Source organism: Palaemon carinicauda, chromosome 37 (genome assembly GCF_036898095.1).
Source record: "Palaemon carinicauda isolate YSFRI2023 chromosome 37, ASM3689809v2, whole genome shotgun sequence".
Lineage (NCBI taxonomy): Eukaryota > Metazoa > Arthropoda > Malacostraca > Decapoda > Palaemonidae > Palaemon > Palaemon carinicauda.
This window is the reverse complement of record NC_090761.1, coordinates 21,045,946-21,053,445: the sequence shown is the minus strand read 5'-3', so window position 1 is coordinate 21,053,445 and position 7,500 is coordinate 21,045,946. Positions and strand designations below refer to the sequence as shown.

At 46.8% G+C, this 7,500-nt stretch overlaps 1 protein-coding gene across 1 annotated transcript in view; it reads left to right on the top strand.

Moving 5' to 3' along the window:
• Positions 1-7,500, top strand: part of LOC137629483 (spermatogenesis-defective protein 39 homolog) — a 225,620-nt gene that overhangs the window by 8,355 nt on the left and 209,765 nt on the right. The window lies entirely within an intron of this gene.

The window sequence follows — 7,500 nt, the reverse complement described above, 5'->3', positions numbered from 1 at the left end:
TACAATAACTCAAATTCCTTTCCAATACGTATTCATACTCGCTGTAGAACCTGGAGTTTTCTCATCATATTTGGTGAAGTACTTTATTTTGGTTTGAGCTTTCGCAGTACAGGTGTTTTTCCTCAACATAAACTCTTGAACTCTTTATTGAATCAGATTATTTGTTGATGACTTGGATTGTTTTTGGAATTTTCTTTGACTAATTCAAAATGGCTGACCCTTCTCAAGTACCTAGATTTCGAAAGTGTAATGCTAGGGACTGTAATAGGCGTCTTCCAAAGGCTTCTCTCGACCCACATACTGTTTGTTTCAATTGTCGGGGTAAAACCTGTCAATTGGGAGATCGGTGTGAGGAATGCGTGGGCCTTTCGGAATTCGATTGGCTCGAATACGATAAATATGCACGTAGACTAGAGAGAGATAGGGTAAGGAGGAGTTCATCTAGGTCTGTAGATTTTTCCTCTCCACATGCCCCTGAACCTAATCCTTCCCCTGTAGTGGTTGTTCCTAACCCCCCTTCTAGCACTCAGGAACCGTCTATGCAAGACATGTTACGTGCTATTCATGCCTTGGGGGAAAGAGTTGAAGCGTTAGCAACTTATCGCAATCAACTCATGGCTGACGTGAAGGAACTTAAGTGTCATAGTGCCACGGCGGAAAGTGGGAAAGTGATTAGTGCGCAAAGTGTTGTGAACAGTGTTGCGACCGAGGGTTCGTCTGTTCGTGCCTGTCGTTCACCTAGTCCGGGACCTCTTGCAAGCTCCCAAGCCCAGGGGAGAAGTGATGTCGTACGACTTATGGGTTCGAGAGGCCTTGATCAGCGAACAGACGTTCCCTCTATGGTATCAGGCGTATCTCACCAAGATCGCCCCTACCATAAGACGAGAGAGCCCATTTTTTCCTCGTCTTCCGAAGGCTTTTCACGCAAGAAACCGTGGAGCAAGGTTTCTAGGCCTCTTAAACGGAAGTCGGTCCCTTCAGGACAAGTCCAACGTCCTGGATGTAGTCATTGGGACAGTTCGGACCCGTTGCAGTCATCGGATGACTGCTCGCCGCCTAAGCAAGGCAAAGTTGTGCCGTCTCAGACGCTAACCCCGTCGGTTACCGCACCCATTCCCGTGGACCCAAAATGGGTTATACTGCAGGACATGCAGTCTAAGCTTGCGTCCCTTATGGAAGACTACAATGCCGATAAGGTTTCCGTTGAGCCTAGCCGAGATCCTGGCCTTCAGCCACCCAAACGTTCTTTTTGCATCCTGTTGACGCTGGTGTAGCCAAGTCACGTCAAGCAGTTGGGGTAGAACCACACTCGATGCGATCTCGTGTGGATTTTCAGCCGCATTTGGACGTTAGGCAACTTGCTGATGCGCCTGGTGACGTTCAGGACGTTCGCCAACCATCGGAGTTGACTTGTTTTGACGCTGAGCGTCAACTTCCGCAACCTAGAGTTGTTTTGACTGCTCAGACTAGGCGGTCTAAGCAGTCTCGGGTGGACGCTGTGCGTCCTCACGCACCTGTTGTTGTTGACAGTTCCCATACTGTCAAGCAGTTACAGGACGCTGCGTCCTGGTCCGCCACTTATGCACCAGTGCGGGTGGACGCTGCGTGTCAAGCATTGCCAACCCCTTTGCTTGTTTTCTCATCAGTTGTCAGATGAGGAACTTTCGGATGAGGACGTTGCTGACCCTCAGCCTGAGGATCATCCTTCAGATATTGATGAACCAAGAGCAGTTCCGCCATCTATGGACTTTAAGAAAGTCATGCTCATTTTTAAAGAGTTGTTTCCCGAACACTTTGTCTCTGTGGCTCCTCGTTCGCCGCCGTCTGAGTTTGTTTTAGGCGTACCTGCTGACATGCCAGCCTTTACAAAACTTGTACTCTCTCGCTCGTCCAAGAGAGCTTTACGGCTTTTAGGCGATTGGTTGGAAACCAAGAGGAGTTTAGGGAAGACGGCCTTTGCCTTCCCCCCATCTAAACTCTCGTCTAGATCGAGCGTCTGGTATGCCACGGGAGAAGTTCTCGGCTTGGGAGTCCCTGCCTCTGCCCAGGGCGACTTCTCAAGCCTTGTAGACTCTCCCCGCCGCCTAGCCATGAGACGCTCGAAGATTAGTTGGTCATCCTCGGACCTTGACCATCCACTGAAAGGCATTTTTAGAGCTTTTGAAGTTTTCAACTTCCTTGACTGGTGTTTGGGAGCCTTGAGTAGGAAAATCTCATCGGCCGATAGAGATGTCTCCTTACTCTTTATGTCCTGCATGGATAAAGCCATCCGCGATGGATCCAATGAGCTCTCCTCCTCGTTTACTTCAGGAGTCCTTAAGAAGCGAGAGTCTCTTTGCTCTTTTCTGTCGGCAGGAGTTACTCCCTGTCAACGATCTGAGCTACTCTTTGCCCCCTTATCGAAGTTTTTGTTCCCTGAACTTTTGGTTAAGGACATAGCTTTGTCGCTCGTGCAGAAGGACACCCATGACTTGGTAGCGTCCTCTGCTCGCAAAGGGACTCCTTCGACTTCCTTTTCTGCTAGACCAAGGATAGACGCTCCAGCGTCCAGGTTTATTCCGCCCTTTCGTGGCAGAGCTCCCAGCAGGGGAAGTACTCGTGCCGAAGGAAAGAGAGGAAAGAGGAAAGGAGCCAAGTCCTCACGTGGCAGAGTCTGACTGCCCGCAGCTTCAGACAGCAGTAGGTGCCAGACTCAAGAACTTCTGGCGAGCCTGGGAGAAGAGAGGCGCAGACCAACAGTCTGTGAGGTTGCTCAGAGAGGGGTACAAAATTCCATTTGTACACAAACCTCCTCTAGCGACTTCCCCCATCGATCTCTCTCCCAATTACCGAGAGGAAGCAAAGAGACAAGCCCTGAAACTAGAGGTGTCTCTTTTGCTAGAGAAGGGAGCGGTGGTCAAATTCTCGGACCTTCAATCACCGGGGTTTTACAACCGTCTCTTCCTAGTACCGAAGAAGACAGGAGGTTGGAGATCGGTGCTAGACGTCAGTGCTCTGAACGTCTTTGTCACAAAGACAAAGTTCACCATGGAGACCACGAAATCAGTCTTAGCAGCGGTCAGAAAGGGAGACTGGATGGTCTCTCTCGACCTAAGAGACGCATACTTCCACATCCCCATTCACTCAGATTCCCAACCTTTTCTGAGGTTTGTTTTCGACAATGTGGTGTACCAGTTTCGGGCCCTGTGCTTTGGCCTAAGTCCTGCTCCTCTCGTGTTTACGAGGCTTATGAGGAATGTGGCAAAATTCCTCCATTTATCGGGAATCCGAGCCTCCCTTTACTTAGACGACTGGCTTCTCAGAGCCTCGTCCAGTCATCGCTGTCTGAAGGATCTCAATTGGACATTGGATCTGACCAAGGAATTGGGACTTTTGGTCAACATGGAAAAGTCACAGCTGATTCCATCCCAAACTATACTGTATTTAGGGATGGAGATTCGCAGTCCAGTTTTTCGGGCTTTTCCGTCTGCCCCCCGAATAGATCAAGCCCTGCTCGTAATCCAAAGGATGATGAAGAGAGAACGTTGCTCAGTCAGGAATTGGATGAGTCTAGTAGGAACTCTATCATCCCTGGAGCAGTTTGTCTCGCTAGGAAGGCTACACCTCCGACCTCTCCAGTTCCATCTAGCTTTTCACTGGAAAAAGGACAAGACGCTAGAGGCGGTCTCAATCCTGATTTCCGAAACAGTAAAGGCATGCCTGAATTGGTGGAAAGACAATATCAGTCTAAGAGAGGGACTTCCCCTAGCAGTTCAGAAACCAAACCACGTTCTATTCTCAGACGCATCGGATTTGGGTTGGGGTGCGACACTGGACGGTCGGGAATGCTCAGGTCTGTGGACCTCAAGTCAGAGGAGCATGCATATCAACGGCAAGGAGCTTTTGGCAGTCCACCTGGCCTTGATGAGCTTCGAGAGTCTCCTTCGAAACAAAGTGGTGGAGGTCAACTCGGACAATACCACAGCCTTGGCTTACATTTCCAAGCAAGGAGGCACCCACTCCCTGACACTGTACGAGATCGCAAGGGACCTGCTCATTTGGTCAAGAGATCGAGGCATCTCCCTGGTAACGAGGTTTATCCAGGGCGACTTGAACGTCTCAGCAGATTGCCTCAGTCGGAGGGGTCAGGTAATTCCTACAGAATGGACCCTCCACAAGGACGTGTGCAAGAGGCTTTGGGCGACTTGGGGTCAACCCACCATAGACCTCTTTGCAACCTCGATGACCAAGAGGCTTCCAATCTATTGCTCTCCAGTCCCAGACCCAGCAGCAATACATATAGACGCCTTTCTCCTAGATTGGTCTCACCTAGACCTATATGCATTCCCACCATTCAAGATTGTCAACAAGGTACTGCAGAAATTCGCCTCTCACGAAGGGACAAGGTTGACGTTAGTTGCTCCCCTCTGGCCCGCGAGAGAATGGTTCACCGAGGTACTTCGATGGCTGGTAGACTTTCCAAGAAGTCTTCCTCTAAGAGTAGACCTGTTACGTCAGCCCCACGTAAAGAAGGTACACCAAAGCCTCCACACTCTTCGTCTGACTGCCTTCAGACTATCGAAAGACTCTCTAGAGCTAGAGGCTTTTCGAAGGAGGCAGCCAGTGCGATTGCAAGAGCGAGGAGAGCTTCTACCATCAGAGTTTACCAATCGAAGTGGGAAATCTTCCGAGACTGGTGCAAGTCAGTATCTGTATCCTCGTCCAGTACCTCTGTAGCCCAAATCGCTGATTTTCTCTTATACCTGAGAAGGGTTCGCTCCCTTTCAGCTCCCACGATCAAGGGCTACAGGAGCATGTTGGCTTCGGTCTTCCGGCATAGAGGCTTAGATCTTTCCAACAATAAAGATCTACAAGATCTCCTTAAGTCTTTTGAGACCTCTAAGGAACGTCGTTTGGCTACTCCTTGATGGAACTTAGACGTGGTCCTAAGGTTCCTCATGTCAGACAGGTTTGAGCCTTTACATTCAGCCTCCCTGAAGGATCTCACTCTTAAGACTCTTTTCCTGGTGTGCTTGGCCTCGGCTAAAAGAGTCAGTGAGCTTCATGCCTTCAGCAAGAACATCGGTTTTTCGACAGAAAAAGCCACTTGTTCTCTTCAACTTGGTTTCCTGGCCAAGAATGAACTGCCTTCTCGTCCTTGGCCTAAATCTTTTGATATTCCTAGCTTATCAGAGATCGTAGGCAACCAACTAGAGAGAGTATTATGTCCCGTTAGAGCTCTTAAGTTCTATTTAGCTCGTACTAAGCCTTTACGAGGTAAATCTGAAGCGTTATGGTGTTCGGTTAAGAAACCATCCTTACCTATGTCAAAGAATGCTTTGTCATATTTTATCAGATTTTTAATACGAGAAGCCCATTCCCACTTGAGTGAGGAAGACCGATCTTTGCTTAAGGTTAAGACGCACGAGATTAGAGCTATAGCAACCTCCGTGGCCTTCAAGCAAAATAGATCTCTGCAAAGTATCATGGACGCGACCTTTTGGAGAAGCAAGTCAGTGTTCGCGTCATTTTACTTGAAACATGTCCAGACTCTTTACGAGGACTGCTACACACTGGGTCCATTCGTTGCAGCGAGTGCAGTAGTGGGTGAGGGTTCTACCACTACACTTCCCTAATTCCAATATCCTTTTAATCTGTCTCTTGAAATGTTTTTAATATTGTTTTTATGGGTTGTTCGGAAGGCTAAGAAGCCTTTCGCATCCTGGTTGATTTGGCGGGTGGTCAAAGTCATTTCTTGAGAGCGCCCAGATTAGGGGTTTGATGAGGTCCTGTTGTATGGGTTGCAGCCCTTGATACTTCAGCTCCTGGGAGTCTTTCAGCATCCTAAGAGGATCGCTGGGCTCCGTGAGGAAGACAGACTTACAAGGCAGAGTAATCGTCTAAGTCAACTTCCTTACCAGGTACCTATATATTTTGGTTTTGTTATATTGATAACTGTCAAAATGAAAAAACTCTTAGCTTATACGCTGTAAACTTAATTAACTCTGGTCTCTACCCACCGCCTTGGGTGTGAATCAGCTATTATATATTCACCGGCTAAGTTAAATATTTAAAAATGATATTTTAATTATAAAATAAATTTTTGAATATACTTACCCGGTGAATATATAAATTTAAGACCCTCCCTTCCTCCCCAATAGAGACGCAGCGGGACGAGAAGAATTGAAGGGTTTGTTTACATGCAAGAGTGGTATCTGGCCGACAGTTGGCGCTGGTGGGCACACCCGCAACCATCATAGCGATCGCTCGCGAGTTTTTTGAGTGTGTTTTCTGTCGAGCCGCAGAGTTGCAGCTATTATATATTCACCGGGTAAGTATATTCAAAAATTTATTTTATAATTAAAATATCATATTTTCACTTTTAGTTCACCAGATAATGATCTGGTATATTCCTTCATACACCTCTGCTCACCATCAAATTTTTTTTAACTTGCCCTGCCATCTACTCCTTACTACCATATGACAAGCTCTCCCCTTAAGTTCGATTTCCTTTTCTCAATTATATTTATGGGGATTCTTTAAAAATCCCTTTCCCATACAGACCTGCACATTCACACACACAGATATATGTATATTATATATACATACATATTATATATACACTAGCATATGCGACCCGTCAAAAATGGCGGCTAAATACTTAGGTAGATATGCACACACACTCACCCCCTGTCGCCAAGGTATGGCTAATCCTTCTCCTCCTACCCAAGGGAGAGCTATATATATATATATATATATATATATATATATATATATATATATATATATACTGTATATATAAAACCAGACACTCGCTCGTTATTATATAGAATAGACGCACTGAAAACCTGATATATAAACCAAAATCCCAATAGTCAAGCAAGACTATGAAAACTAATTGGTCCCATCCTTAATAAAGATCAAAGCCCATTACATACAGTATATGAATTTGAACTATTTAGCCTGGCGCTGGGGCCTGGGGAACTATTCAGTAGAAATGGTTGTGGTGGCTGCTGTGGTAACGTTCCTGACTGTTGAACGCCAGACTGGGGTTCGAGTCCCACTCAAACTCGTTAGTTCGTTTGGTCGCTGCAACCTCACCCTCCTTTTGAGTAAAGCAAAGGGGTTTGGGGGAGCCTATAGGTCTATCTGCTGAGTCATCAGGAGGCATTACCTGGCCCTCTTTGGTCCTAGCTTGGGTGGAGAGGGGACTTGGGCGTTGATCATATAAAGTCAGTCTCTAGGGCATTGTCCTGCTCGATAGGGTAATGTCACTGTCCCTTACCTATGCCCTTCATGAGTGGCCTTTAAACCTTTAATGCCTACAGTAAGCCTACACCGCGTGAGGTGCATTCGAGGCATTTCACACAGTATACTGTAGGCATTATTTGGAACTCAATTGAATAGATTTTGTAGTCAGTCATGAAATACGGAATGTTGGCTAGCACGGTTGAAGCATGATACAGGAATTATCATTTGTACTGAAAAAAAAAAATCTTTTTTAACAGTTATTCCAGAATG